Source organism: Mirounga angustirostris, unplaced genomic scaffold (assembly GCF_029215605.1).
Source record: "Mirounga angustirostris isolate CCGP_5_RB_7025 unplaced genomic scaffold, mMirAng1.0.hap1 SCAF_3, whole genome shotgun sequence".
Lineage (NCBI taxonomy): Eukaryota > Metazoa > Chordata > Mammalia > Carnivora > Phocidae > Mirounga > Mirounga angustirostris.
Window position 1 is genome coordinate 59,223,745 of NW_026991711.1, and position 16,052 is coordinate 59,239,796.

At 38.3% G+C, this 16,052-nt stretch overlaps 1 long non-coding RNA gene across 4 annotated transcripts in view; it reads left to right on the forward strand.

Moving 5' to 3' along the window:
- The window catches only part of LOC123839697 (uncharacterized), a 137,978-nt gene that overhangs the window by 50,684 nt on the left and 71,242 nt on the right, over positions 1-16,052 (forward strand). The window contains exon 7 of one of the 4 annotated variants that reach the window (XR_010410017.1): positions 15,638-15,695. The exons of the other annotated variants lie outside the window; for them this stretch is intronic. This is a non-coding gene — a long non-coding RNA (uncharacterized LOC123839697). Of the gene's footprint in view, positions 1-15,637; positions 15,696-16,052 lie in introns of those variants that run through there. 4 annotated transcript variants of the gene reach the window in all.

Consider the following 16,052-nt stretch of genomic DNA (forward strand, 5'->3'; position numbering starts at 1 on the left):
AGTGAGGTGGTCACACAGACAAAACGTGGGTTACAGGCCTGGGAAGGGTTCATCCCCTCTTCATGTATGTGCCTCCTTCTTGGGACATTGTGTGTTCTCCACACTCCTGGGCTTGCTAGGGGAGGTCCTGCACTGAGCTCAGGAGGTGGGCTTCCCTGCAGGACTAGTCTGACATGGGAATGAGAGGTCGATTCCGCAGACATGGGAGGGACAGCAGGAGGGCATGAATGACCAGGAGACAGGACCTGAATGTGTGTGGAGAACTTGGGATGGTTAGGATAGCTTTCTCCCTATGAAAAAGAGGCCTGGGGAGTTTAGTTGCCCTGCCTAAAGAACAAGTTGGTTATGCCCAGTCTAAAGGTGAATAGGACAAGGCTGAAGCTTCCAGAGACATGCTAGTGTCAGAAATCTGTATGTTCCTGGCTGAGTTTCTTGTACTGCATTTTAAGATTCTTTCCATTTGTTTTCCATTTACTCTTTAGTCAAGTGTTTTTGAAAATCTTGCAAAAGGAAGTCATTCACTTAGCAGATCTTTATTGAGAGCCTACTGTGTGTTGGGCAAGATAGTTCCTGTCCTCACAGAGCTTACAATCTAATTTTCTTTATAGAGGAGAAAAAAAAAAAAAAACAACAACAACCCAGGCAATTAAAATATGCTGTGAAAGGAATACATGAACACATCCATAGTGAAGTGAACATGGTTATTTGGGCATATTTACAACATCCCTCGAATATAGTGGTCAGAGGACTGGGTGGGGGAGTGGAGAGACAGCCTTAGGTGATTAGCCTAGATCCAAGAGAGGAGTTTAAAGGGTAAGCAGTACATCATGGGGCCTTCAGGGTGTTGGGTGGCCCAGAAAAATAGAGCTGAGGAGGCTGTGGTGCTGCAGTAGATCAGATGCTTCCTAGGATTTTCTTCTGGTGCTAAGAAAGATTCTCTTTCATTTTATTAAGGGAGTCAGTATTTCCATTCCAGGACCTGCTGAGGCACATATAAATAAATAAAATACATCTATCCGTGTTATACCTAGATTGTTGACACTTCAGACCTTGAAAAGAAGAAAACTAAAAACTAATTTTAAGAGAACCATCTAGCAGAAAATTTTGTGAAAATGTTGCAATCAGAGAATTGTATTTGAGACTAAATCTTAGACAGTGAAAAAGACACTGTCCTGTCCTCATGGAGTTTAAAATCCAATGGAAGTTATGGAGAAATAAATACAAGATGTTCAACATCCTGGAATATAAAGGGCAGCAGACAAGGCAGGCTCAGGAGGTCAGGTCATAGGGGTGGGGCATTTAGTTCAAGGTAGCTCAGGGAAGTCCCATGGGGAAATCCCAGAGAACATTCCTAGGAAAGAGAAAGCCTTTGTGGGTTGACACAGCCCTTTTCTCTCTGGAAATGTTGGAGTCTTCACAACATTTGTGAGTCTTAGGCGTGCTATCAGCTAATAACTCTGTTTCAGAGAAACAATAGAAAGGTCTTGCAACTAATTAGACTTAAAAAAAAGTGTTAGTTGGATGTCACAGTTATTAAGTATGAAAATACCTAGACTGGTACCTTTAACTAGAGCTACTGAATTCCTTTGTTATGTGGTTAGTAGGGCCAGGAGGGAACAATTCATTGAGCACCTGCTGTGTGACATAAATGTTTCATACATATTGCCTTTTCTAATCCTGATAACAGCGCCGTGAAGTAGGTGTTTTTATTTCAATTTTATAGATTAGGAAACTGAGGCTCAGTGTGTTTATGCAAGGTCACTTGGCAAGTAAATGGCAGAGCTATCTGACTCCAAATCTGTGTTCTCTTCATTCCTCTCATGGAGTCTGTTCCCAACCAGAGGATAATGGTCCTAAGAAAGAAAATCATAGTGAGAGAATTCACATTTGAGACTTTAAATCCTTCTGGAAAATATAAAGTTGGGTGAAGTTATAGTATCCCTATAAATTATATTTTAGCATTGCCAATATTAAAATTAAGGGGATCACAATAATTAGAACACCAGGAATGTTTTTATACAAGTTGAATTCACACAATGTGATTAATTTCTCTTTACCATCCTTTGCTTGCTAGAAAAATTTCAGGATAAAGACATGCTTATATGTTAGTTTTGTTCATTATACAGAGAAACGTGTGTATAGTCTTACATTTAAATGAAAATTCCCTTTTTGATTTTCTAACCTGCAGTCTCTAGGTCACTTTCCTTGGGTTTTGACTGAGGAGACTTGTCATTAGTATGTAGATCATCTGAGGTTTGTGATTGGGGGAGACTATGGTAATATTACAATTTTATAGACTGATAACATTTGATAGGTAAAAGGACAAGGTTTTGTTTTTTGTTTTTTTTCTTTAATCCTAGGATTATATTAGTCCATCAATCAATTCAATAAATATCTGTTGAACCCATACTACTTGCCAGGTACTGTGCTATATACTGAGTCTATAACATTGATCAAGACAAACTGAGTCCTTGCTGTGGACAGTGTATCAGGAAGGAAGGAAAACAATGTTTGCTCAGCTCCTGCTATGTGCTAAACACTCTCCGAGACTCATTTAATCTTTCAGAAAAGGCTGCTGTCTGTCCCTATATATACAGTATATACACACAAAAAAGGAAGTCTCAGAAAATTTAAATAACTTGTTCAAGATCACACTAGTGAATGGCAGAGCTCCAATTCAAACCCAGCAATACAGACTATGCTTTTTCATTTCCCCACTATGCATCCTTGATCATGCAGATACTAAAAATTGTGAGTACTTGCTAGTCATTTTATCCCTCCTTGTCCTGTTTCCTCAACTAAAACAGATAATTATTCTTATCTTGTTTACCTCATGGAGCACTGTTAAAACCCAAAAGCAATTGTTTAGCTTAATTTAATGTCACAGGATAAAAAGCATATGAACTCTAATGATAGGTTTATTTTAACAATCTATTGATGGAAAAGAACTTCTAGTCCAGTAGGATCAGATTTTGATGAATTATTATTGTTCTTTGTTTTATTAATTAATTCAGTGCCAAACACTTATTGGATGTAGTAGAATTGTACTGAACCTGTAGATACAGAGATTAGGGGAAGTTCCTTGTCCAAAAGGAGTTTCAAGTCTAGTGGGTGAAAGAGATATATAAACAGGTAAATTATGAAAATGTGCTATAACAGATGCCTGAGGTCTCTTGCAATCCAACAGCATTTTGAGCCTCCCTTGCTCAGGCTAGACTTTTGCCTTCTGAAACATTGTTTCTCAAGCTAGGAAACACTTGAGCAGCGTGTTAAAAACATAGAATAGTACCTCCCTCTTGTATAGTCAGATTTTCTGGAGGTGGGGCCTTACTCTCCATTTTATTTAAAAAAAATTTTTTTTTTAAATTGGGGTGCCTGGGTGGCTCCATCGGTTAAAGGTCTGACTCTTCATTTCGGTTCAGGTCATGATGTCAGACTTGTGAGATTGAGCCCCCTCTTGGGCTCTGTATGCTGGGCATAGAGCCTGCTTAAGATTCTCTCTCCCTCTGCCTCTCCCCCACTAAAAATACTTTTTAATTAATTTCTATGCCCAATGTGGGGCTTGAACTCACTACCCCAAGATCAAGAGTCACATGCTCTATCGACTGAGCCAGACAGGTGCTCCCATTACTCTCCATTGGAAACAAATTTTCCGATAGTTCTTATGAAGTCTGCCTAGATCAGCATTTGGGAAAAAGATTTAGACCACTTAATTACAGTCAAGTGGCCTAAAGAAAAACAGCCCCCTAGCCCCTGACACTGTGGGCAGGGGTGAGGTTATACTCTACCAGTGAAAGTTAAGAATCCAAACCCACTTAGAGAATGTGTGTGCCAAGGGGTGGGAAAGGTTGACGGGAAGTCTTCAGGGCAGATAGAGGTGACGTAAAATATAATACCTTTAATGGGAGAGCATTTTGGTGAATAGTTTCACCCATGGTTCATTTAAAACTATTCGTGGATGTCACTCAGCTCCAGAGCATCCAGTTTGACCCATATAGCCAAACTGCCCTCCAGAATGGTTGTAGTGAGGCAGACTCTTGCCGTGGATGGATGCAAGTTCTTGCTTCTCACACCAGAGCTTTACTTTTCATCTGCAATGACATTATGGCTATTTATGTCCAGTATTTGACAAAGAGTGCACCACTCTCCTAGATTTGGGAAGGAGGAGGGGGTATTTAAGGTTTGGGAGTAGATATTTTCCAGCATTTACCATTAAAAGTCTATCTCAATATTTTGTGTTTCTTTTTTTTAAAGATTTTATTTATTTATTTGACAGAGAGAGACACAGCCAGAGAGGGAACACAACCAGGGAGAGTGAGAGAGGGAGAAGCAGGCTTCCCGCTGAGCAGGGAGCACGATGACCTGAGCTACAGGCAGATGCTTAACCAACTGAGCCACCCAGGCGCCCCCTGTACTTTGTGTTTCTTAAAAACACAGCAAAGTCTGAGGAGGGCTGATTAGCTTGGCTCCGTGGCTGTGGCTCTTAATGCCTGCAGGGCATTCTGAGTATTTCCTTCTTGATTTCAGACCTCATTCTCAGGCCTCAGGAAGACGTTACCCTAGAAGCACCTCTGCCACCATGACCACCAGCCCGGCTGGAATGAGTCTTTCTTTGGCTGTACATTTGCTTTGGGGACTTTTTTTAGAAGTTAAATTTATTTGGGTGGAGGCTGAAACTAGTCACTTGACCACGTTTGCGATGTGAGTTACTTTAGAATAAAGATCTAGAAGGGTGGTAAATTGTCTGCCTAAATTGCAGCACTAATGATTGTGGATATTAGCATTTAGAGATACAAAAACTGTCTCTTCTAGTCCCTCTCGGTTCAGTCTGGATTTAACTTTTTTTTTTTTTCATGATCTGTATACAATGTGTGTGTGTGTGTGTGTGTGTGCTGGAAAATTTAAATAAGAGTTCCATATGTTGTTATATTATACTGTTACAACCAAGTGTTAACTCAACATACACACACACACACGTACTCACACACGCACTTTATCTGTTTAGAGAAAGTAAGCTTTTTTCTTTCTTTGCTCACAAAATTGAAAAATTGGCAGAATTTTTAATTTGTAACTTGGCAGTATTGCAATTTACAGGCAAGAAAGGCAAGCCAAATTCGGTGAAAATTGTTTGAGAATTTCTTTTGAGTCTTAATGAAAATCATGTAACTGAGTGTGCACATTCGGACATTTCCTGCTTGATTTTTAACCACATTTATTGGCACTGCCAGGCTTCCCAGTGAAGGCATGTGATGTCCAGGGGAAGGTGTGGAGATTTATGGTCATCCTATCCCTGCTATTAATGTTAAAATGACTGTTGGTTTAATTATTTTGAAATTTTGATTGGGGAAATATGAAATGGGATTTTACCCGAGCTTCATAAATCCATCTTAATCATGAATTATATAAACACAGACTTGGGGGGGTGGGAGGTCAAAATCAGATGTGTTTTCAGGCCTGAGCTTTTTCTGTGGGTTTCTGGAACATTCATGGTGCCCAAGACACAGTGGGACCCTGACAAGTTTGAGGCTTTCTCTTCTGAATGCTGGGGGCTTTGAAATTGTCTTCACAACGAAGGAGGATTCATGAAGTAATGAAAAGCTGTTTCCTTTTTAAAATGTTCAGATAGCAGCACAAATATCTGGGAATTTGTTTAAATACTCTGGTTCCCTGAACTACCCATTTCCTTAACATATATTTTACTTATTTTTCTAAGGGGGATAAATTTCTACTTTGTGTTTTCCCCAGTTCAGTTGTGGTAGGCTCCTCATTTTAGCAGTTAGGTTCCTAGTATTTAAGCACACAAGGTAAGGCCCTATCATGCAAGCTATGATTTGGGGTGGGGCGGAATGTTGTCAGGTGCCAAGGGCAAAGTGATTTTTGTGTGTGGAAGAAGTTTCTTTACATTAGAGTTTCACTTCTTATAAATTAAATAAATAAAGAAATGGCTAAAAAGGACTGGCGTATCTTATAAAGAATAATCAGGCAATAGCACTCAATACTAGAATTAAGCAAAACCGTCATTTTCTTTCTTCTTTCAAAACTTAGCTTCCCTTTCCAATTTCAGAAGTCATGAGACTTCTTTTTCTTTCTCCTTTCTTTCCCTCACTCTGCAGTGTCTCAGATGGTGAAAAAGTATGTGCGGTGGAGGGAGGTGGTAGTAGGGCAGTGGTCAGAATATTCAGGAAGCTAGGATGAGAGAAACCAGGTTGATTTCTGAATTTAGAACATAGTTTATGTCTATTTAGGGATGTAGGATCTGGACTGATGTAAAAATTTGGACATGCTTAAATATATCAATATGTAATATTAGATGATGAGACAGTGCGGTGTTTAAGCTTCCTGGATTATCAGTGTAGCTCTGTCTCTCTTTCTGTTTTACTTTTCATACTTGTAGTAAGTAGAACAGGTGTGGTTTTAAATGTTCAGGACTGGGCTATTTTTTGACTAACTGGACTGTGTTATCGTATGTGGGTTGTCAGTTTACAATCAATTAAAATATGAGAAAAATATAGGGGCGCCTGGGTGGCTCAGTCGTTAAGCGCCTGCCTTCGGCTCAGGTCATGATCTCAAGGTCCTGGGATGGAGCCCCGCATAGGGCTCCCCGCTCGGTGGGAAGCCTGCCTCTCCCCCCTCCACTCCCCCTGCCTGTGCTCCTCTCTCACTGTGTCTCTCTCTGTCAAATAAAAAAATAAAAAAATCTTAAAAAAAAAAATAAAATATGAGAAAAATATGAGATATATTGGTTAGTATGACCATACTAAATAGAATTTAATCTAGTTGATTTATGTGGTAGGCATTTTAGGATATCCCAGTTACTACTGTGACCTTCAGTGTGTTGTAAACAGCAATTGTTACTATGTAGCATTAAACACGAACCTGTGGGGATTGGGCTTAAAATATACAAATTTAGTGGTGTAATTTGGCAGTTGCCTGTTTGAATATCCTGCTGCCACTTTGAATGTTATTCATTTGCCCTCATCTCATAAAAATAGGTTGCATAACATATTTTAAAAAATTCTAGCTATGCGAACTGACTAGTTTATTTATTTCTAAAAAGTTAAACAGTAGTTAATTGTGATTTGTGTGTCATTTCTTTCTCCCCATTGCTTTAATTTCTGCTTGCTTAAATAAATGAAGGAATATTCTGGATTTTGCCTCCTCCACTTCAAATTTAGGGATATTGTGAAGTGAAATTATGACACTTGACTGTGGAAAGGTATATATTTGTACCCTTTACCTGGATTGTCTCCTCATTGTCTCCTTCTGGTTCAGATGGAATTATCAACTTTATATCCAGGTCCGGGGAAATAAACACTGACGGAGAAGGGCCTCCCAGTCCCCCATTTTCTGAAATGTCACATTGCCTGACATGAATGAATACACACCATACTCTGGTACCCTGTGAATATCAGTGAATGTATTTGCATAGTTCCCAATTAAGAGAAGATGCCCTGTGAGGAAAAGATAGGTCTAAGCCCCTTGAATTTGAGGATGTGTTGCAACAAGAAGTAGTTCATTGTTGAGATCCAGAATTACATGTTTGGCATTATGAAACACAGAGCCAAAGCAAGGTTTCCATTAGCAAGGGTGAAAGTGCCTAATACTCTGTTCTATTAAACTTACCTGATTAATGAGAGAACTGAGAGTTATGGATGTTTTTGTTTGTTTGTTTTGGTGTATATGTGTGTATGTATGTGTAGAGGGTGCTGAGAGAGAGCTAGGCAGTGTGAGGACAGTTCTGGGGGTCTACTCCCACTTTGAGGAACTCAGGTTTCTCATCTGACCTTGGTAGTCTTTGACAATCACTTAGCACAGTACCTGTTTCATAAGAAATGCCCTGCTTCATAACTGCAGTGGAAATTGATCCCTTTGCCACGTGGTCACCTCCCTCCCAACCCCACTTGGTCTTGCATCCTTGGGTTTGGGTCACAACTTTTGGGAAAGAGTGGAAAAAAAAAAAAAAAAACAACAGAATTGGCAATTATGCCAGTGATCTAGATTCTACTTAATTAGGGTCTACTTTTTTCCTACTTTTTAGGGGGATTGTGCCTGTAGGCATTTTGTGGGAAGGATGCATTTATTAATGAATGACTCTATCTCAAGCTTTCTTGGATCCAGGAGGGGACATAAAAAAATAATTAGCTGCAAGGGGCACAACTGAAAGTATAAGATTTACACTCAAGCCAAAAATTTTATTTGCATATTAAATAACAGAGTCATGCTTGATGTCTCAGAATCTCTAGCTATCATAATCAGCAAAGAAAGTGAAACCAGATGTTTTCATTTAAGCTTTGAATTGTGTTACTATTAAAATAAAAATCAAGTTTCTTTAAAATTCCTTCTAGGTACAATCTAGTCATTTCTTTAGATAGACTTCTCTGAAAGGCCAATTGGTTTTTTGAGAGTGGAATCTGGTATTTTGCTGGATTTAACAATTCTCCATGAAGTTACATACAAATTTTGTCCATTTGCCATTTTGCTGTACATTTCTTAAAGTGCTATTTTTGTTGTGGTTTCGCTGATTCTCTTCCAAAACATAGCAGCATCATGTCATGGAAAAACACTGGACTGGGACAATCAATTCTCGTCTCAGCTCTTCCGTTAAATGAAAAGATTTGAGCTTTTGGAAAACCACTTTAACTCTTTGGACCTCAGTTTCATCAACTGCATCAGTCTGCTATATAAAGTCCCTTCTTTCATCTAACATTTTAAGTCTGTTAGAACATGCACATCCTAGTGAGCTCAAGGGATATTCATCTGTAGAAATTTGACATCTCAAGCTTCAGAGTAATACTGTGAAATTAAAATGAATGTCAATGTTGGCAGAAAGTGTAAGCTTAATGTTAGAAAAGCAAATACCATTAACTTATTAACTGACAATTAAAAAGTTTAATGTATTAAGAATAATATTTACTGTTCTTCTCTCTTATACTATTAATCTGTGTTCATTGCAGAAAATTAATGAAATTCAGAAAAAAAAGAAAAAAATAATCTTAGTCTCACCATTCAGAACTAACCAGTAATAGTGGATATATTTTCATTCCTTTTGACTCTATATTTCTCTTATGTTCTATGCCATATATGATTTATTTTTTTATAGAGTTAGGATCATATTGGTTTGAGCTATTTTGTATCTTGTTTTTTTTCACTTGAGAAAATACTGTGAGTTTCTATGTCCTTATTCTGAAACATGATTTTTAAAAGCTTTTTATTTTTGTTTTTGAACTATAAAGCAGATACTTGCTGAGTATAAAGATTTAAGCAATAATTAGTTTTATAAAGCTGAAAATTAAACTTTCTCTCCACACACTGCTAAATCATTCACTCTCTGCCAGTCACAGTCCCTCGAGGTGACTCCAGGGAATACTTAATAGTCATTAAAAAAAAAAAGGAAGTATGTAAATGTATATGAGTATCTGTGATGTGAGAGTTTTTCCTTTAAATAAGGTAATTTCATTCATGCCACTTTCTACTGTGAGATTCTTTTTTTTTTTTTTTATGTTATGTTAGTCACCATACAATACATCATTAGTTTTTGACGTGGTGATCCACGATTCATTGTTTTCGTATAACACCCAGTGCTCCATGCAGTACTGTGCCCTCCTTAATACCCATCACGCGGCTAACCCGTCCCCCCAAACCCCTCCCCCTCTAAAACCCTCAGTTTGTTTCTCAGAGTCCATAGTCTCTCATGGTTCATCTCTCCCTCCAATTTCCCCCCCTTCATTTTTCCCTTCCTTCTCCTTTTTTTTTAAATTTTATTTTATTATGTTATGTTAATCACCATACATTACATCATTAGTTTTTGATGTAGTGTTCCATGATTCATTGTTTGTGCATAACACCAGTGCTCCACTCAGTACGTGCCCTCTTTAATACCCATCACCAGGCCGACCCATCTCCCCACCCCCCTCCCCTCTAGAACCCTCAGTTTGTTTCTTGGAGTCCATAGTCACTCATGGTTCGTCTCCCCCTCTGATTTCCCCCCCTTCATTTTTCCCTTCCTACCATCTTCTTTCTTTTTTTTTTTAACTGTGAGATTCTTTAGGTGGCATCACTGGGTGGGTATTTTCTAGCCAGCATACACAGTCTAGTTGTCTAGTGGCTACACAGTGGTCCCATCCATGGATGCCCATTTCTCTTTAATCATGTCCTACTGCTGGACATTGTGGCTGATTTGAAATTATTTTATTTTGCTTTTAAATGTGTTGCATAAATATTTTGTCCATATCTTTGAGTGCATGTTTGTCTATTTCCCTAGGATAAATTTTTAGATGTCAAATGGCTGAGTCAAATGTTATATACATGTGGTACATATTGCCGGTTTTCCTACAGAAATGTGAACCTGGTTTACATCCCAGCATGCCCTGTAAGAGAGGCTCTGTCCTGCCTTTTTCCAACTTTGAACTAGTCAAAATTTAAGGCAAAATTTTCATTGTCATTGCACCAATTTTTACCTCAATTCTAGTCTAGGACATTCATTTCAAAGCATAGGGAAGAAAGTGTAGTTGACCCTTGAACAATGCTGGGGTTCGGGGCCCTGACCCCCACCATAGAAAAAAATCCATGTGTAACTTTTGACTCCCCCCCAAATTTATTACTACTAGCCTACTGTTGGCCAGAGCCTTACTGTTAACATAAATAGTTGATTAAGACATATTTTGTATGTTATGTATATTATACTATATTCTTACAATAAAGTAAGCTAGAGAGAAGAGGTTATTAAGAAAATTATAAGGAAAAATACATTTATAGGACTGTACTGGATTTATTGAAAATATCCATGTATAAGAGGACCTGTGCAGTTCAAACCTGTGTTGTTCAAGGGTCAACTGTAATTCAGATTCTCTGGTGCCTTAATCATCTTTGATTCCTCTGGTGAAACTTTGTAAAGGACCCTTGGGAATTTTAAGATCTACTATACAAGATTTTTATTTTTATTTAGTGTGATGAACTCAGAGATTAATAATTTACATATTTCTTCCTTTAACTTTCAAACTGGCTGGCTTAGATTTCCTCTCCTATTAAAATATAAAGCCCTTTAGGAATGATAGCATATTAAGGAATACTGTCATTTATGTTCCAGTAACTAAAGTCTGGTTTGGTTGAGCTTCAAAAAATCCTCATAAGTGAGGAGGTATAGGGAGTTCAAGACTGGAGGGTAAGGGCGCCTTACCCTAGGGAGAAGGGGAACTGTTGGAGGGGGGAAAAGGGATCAAATGAAGATTCAGTGTGACAGATGACAATTTAAATACGAGAGAGTTTAAAATGACCAAGTTTCAAAGCCTTTTCTTAAGCACATAACAATAAAGGTAACCATGTTTTAGCTGCATTGAATAACACTCTTTAACACTTTGATTTTAGTGAATTGTAACCATTAGTAGCAGTTTCATCCAGTCCTTAAAGAAAAGTCATGTGTTACATTTTAGTTGAATGTTTTCCTGATCTTTAGATTTTGTGACTCTAGAGATACACTGAAGTTATTGCTATGCCTTTTTCTGAGGAAAGCGCTCCCAAATAGGCGATGTTTTGAAATACGGCCAACACAATTTTAATATAGCACTCTATTGTGGGGGTTCAGTTTATGACAATGGAATGCAGCAATAACTAGTCACAATGGAATTCAGATCGTGGTGTAATGGGGAGCAGGTTCAACCCTAAACCAGTGCATTTAGTTCTTGGCCCTGAATTCATTAATAGCCTGGATTACTCTGGGCAGGTATTGTAGGTCATGACAATATAGGCATCTAATAAATAGTGGTGTGACCAAGGATTGCAGTTTGGGGTCCTGATACTCCATGATATTTTCGTAAAGTCAGGTGGTCAAAATACACCCGGTTGAAAAGAATACCCGACCACTTAGTTCAGCTTATGCCATACAGACAAGCCTTTGTATTCCTCTTTGCCTGAGTTTCTCCAGCTCTAGCAAAATGTTGATACCACTAAGATATGATCTAGAGTCTATGACCTTTTTTTCCCTATTCATATATTCAGCAAACATATATATATATATATATATATATATATATATATATTTATTTATTTGAGACAGAGAGAACGAGAGAGAGAGCACATGAGAGGGGGGAGGGTCAGAGGGAGAAGCAGGCTCCCTGCCGAGCAGGGAGCCCGATGCGGGACTCGATCCAGGGACTCCAGGATCATGACCTGAGCCGAAGGCAGTCGCTTAACCAACTGAGCCACCCAGGCGCCCACTGAGCCACCCAGGCGCCCATATTCAGCAAATATTTATTGAACGTGATTATATGTCAGGTTCTGTGCTACCCACTTAAATTTACAGTGGTTGGAGTCAGGGGAGTCAGGCTGGAAGACACACTAAAGGAGCCCACCCTCCATGTGGCATTCCTGGATTCTGCATTACAATGCAAATACCTTAAGCCTGTCAAGAACTTTACCCTTGGCTTCATGGCAGGAGGTAAGGGCCCATCAATGCAGTTCGCGTCTGAACCTTCTTTCAGTATGCAGAGGTTCGAAAGGACAAACAAATGTAAAATTTGGATATTTAGACTATCCATCTCCTCATTGATCTTGATTCCTGAATTTCATTATGGTAGTAATATCTTTAGTCGTTTATTTCACAGATGGCAGCAATTTGTTTTTGATAAGTAGCTCAGTGCATTTTCAATCAGTGAAAGACCAACTTGTCCACACAACTGGATGGTAAATTAAAGACACATTCTGAATACACATTCATGCACACAGTTCACAAATGTATGCAGGAACACGCATATAACTTTTAAGGCACCCTGCCTTGGTCCTTAAGAATAGAATTTGACCTACAGTTGACAAATACAAACTTAACCACATCTATTTGGGGAAAAGTATGCTGTAAGAAAAAAAGTTCTGAAGCTGAATTGTGGTATTTAAGAAACAAGTACTTGTAAAACACCCTGAAAATTGACATAATGGAAGCGGCATCTTGTCAAAGTATATCTAATCAGTATTTAACCTTACTGAGGCCACCAACTAGGGAAGGTTTCATCTTCAATCTTTCAAAACCCTTTTCTCTTTCTTTCTTTTTTCTTCGTAATCAAGAGTAAACAGTTAAACTTCATACATCTGAATGCATTTATTCTTGGATTCTTATTTAATAAAGATTGGAAAAAAAAAACTTGTAAAGAAAACTCTTGGTGTATTATGTGTGGCACATTCTTTGAGGCACAGGAACCCAGCGTGCTTTAAGAAACACTTCGACATTTGCAGGACTTTCAATCCCCTGGGGTTTAGATAAAAAATACAAGGCACATTTGACCATCTCAGGACAAGGAATGTTTTTCTCAGGCATTGATTTTGCTCTATGTCTTGATGAAAGATTGGGATAGAGTCAAACCATGTGTCTTGGTGTGTGACTTTAACATTTGCCTTCAGCATTTATTAGCTGATGAGTTACTGGAGATTTGCATTCTTCTGAGTCAGCCAATATTGATATTATCTAGCTGTTTTATTGCAGTCTAAAGTTGTACTGAAGGGTGCCTTGGACAGCATGTTTTCTAAGTGTTGGGCAAGATTGATGTTCACAAAACTTGCAGCTGAATGTAATGTTATCCAATGCTAGTCTTGAAAACACAATGGCTCTGCAAGAAATTGGGACAATATTTAAAACAACTAAGACTTAAATTTTTAAGATTATCTTGGTTTCATGCATTAAATTCCAGTATATCTTTTTCCAGTGTTCTGTCACCCCATCTCACCATCCCTCTTTAACAGTCCTCAAAACTGTCTCTCCAGTCCACTTTAATGCCTTAACATCTTGGATTTCATGTTTAGTGGTCCAGGGCTATTACATAGGAAAGAAAAAAATTGACCAAAAGGTTAGAAAAATAGGACTTATGAAGGTTAAAGGAGCTAGGATTATTCTGGTTGGAAGAAAGAAACTGGTGGGTGGCTTAATAAAAGTTTTCAAGTGTGTGAAGGGTTATTGTATGGAGACCAGTAACTAGCTGTTCTCCTTGCTGCTGAGAAGAGAACAAAAGGCAATAGTCTTTAACTTCAGCAAAGGTGGAGCTAGGTTGGATGTAGGGAAGAATTTCCCAAAAAAGTGAGGTTTGTTAATCATTGGAATGGATTATTATGGAATCTGTTTTTCTGGAGATGTTTGGAAATAAGACAGAAACTGATGTGGGAGGAATGGTTTGGATAGGTGGACAGACCCTTGACTAATGCATGGGAGGGTCAACCAGATGACCTGTGGAAGCTCTTTGCTGGTCCTTTGAGTCTACACCAAACCAACTGGACCTCAGTTTGACGAGGTATGAAGTGCCAGGTTAGTTCATGTCTTCAGCAATTTTAGCAGCTGCTAAGCCACTGTTCACTTTGCCATGGGCTCAATTTTGGTATTTAATTGTATGGTGGGAAGTAGTGATTGGCGTAGGGGTGGGTAGGAGATAAAGAATACGGCCTTGTCACAGGCTAGAACATGCCTAGGCCCTCTTTAAAGAATTCTGAGTGAATAAGAGTAAGGTCTATGGAGTGTGAAGGGCCCTTGTAATTTCTTTCTTTCTTTTTTTAAAGCCTCAAGTAGTTTTTTCCCTCAGTAGTATAGCTTCTATGTGTTCGTGAAAACTGCTCCTTCCTTTAAGCTTTTGATATATAGAAGCATGTGTATATCTCTGAAGGAGTATCCCTTTTAGTGAATATTTAATAAACTAATTACAATTACAAGATTTTGGACATGACTGGAATTTTGGAGAGACCTATTAGTGGAAGAGTTTTTCTCACCTTCTTAATAATCCCCAAATTGTATTGCCATGACAATAATAAGTATGCAATTGTAAATAGTACCACAAGAATTTAAGTTGTTAAAAACAACTCAGTGTGTTATTTTTGTTAAATATGGTGTTAGTACAATACTTTCAACTGAACTGAACTTTTTTTAAATTTTAGTTCAGCATTTAGGCATCACCCAAGAGCTTTGATAATATTTAAGTATTGTTTTAAGTACTAAAACTTTGGATACTGGCTAATACAATATCTTGGTTGCTTCAAACATGATTATTGCAATAGAACTACAAGAAGGGGTTGATTTAATACTAATTGCTGATTATGAAAACACACACAGACAACACACACACACACACACACACTCACACACTAAACCAAATGTAAACTCTTTGTTTCTGAGCGCTTGAGAGATGATATTACTGCAGTTTTTAGAGATTTTTCTCTTTCAACTATTCTAATAAGTTTTTGAGATTAAAAATGTTTTAAACTACTTCTGACATCATTCTACAAAAATGTCATTAAAGAGAATGAAAGTAACTTTTTACTGTGCAGCATCAGACTAATGAACATGGTGTCTTCTTTCTCTTTTAGTCATTTCTTTTAATGTTCCATTCACAAAGATTCATAGAGAAGCAACTGGGGCAAGGACGTGCTTTGGCAGGCAAGGAAGAGACTTATGCTCAATCTCCTACCCCACTCTCTAGCTTTGAACTATTAATGTGAAGCCCAGAAACCTAAACTCGTACCTTTCCCTTCCCCAATAGGGGTAACCAGAGCTATTTATATTAACCTGGTGAATGTCCAAAAAATTAATGTGTCAGTCTGATATTTTTAGGGCTTCCTAAATTTTCTTTTTCTTACAAGATATTCAGGTCTATAAAACCTGATTTTTTCTTAGGAACACTAGCAGACTGCTTGAAGTTGGAATTTTCATCTGAAGAATACAACAAATGGGTGAGTAAGGGCAAGACACGAGAGAGAGCTTGATGCTTCCTGCCCAGGTTCACAATAGTTAAGTCAACAGGTCTTTCAGCTTTGCTTAACAATGGCAGCTTGAAGCTTGGATTTAGTCAATAGTCTGTATATGCCTTCTCTCTAATCAGAAAGGTCATATGTTACAGAATATTTTTTCAGCTTTTAAAAATCTACTGGCAGATTATCCTGATTCCTTGAAACAGTTTTTGAAAGGAGCAAAGTTAGAATGTTTGATCCATCTTATGGGTCCTTGGTAGGGTTCAAGGCAAGCACACACACACACACACACACACTCACTCTCTCTCTCTTAAGACTTCTTTGTGGTCAAGGGAGCTTGC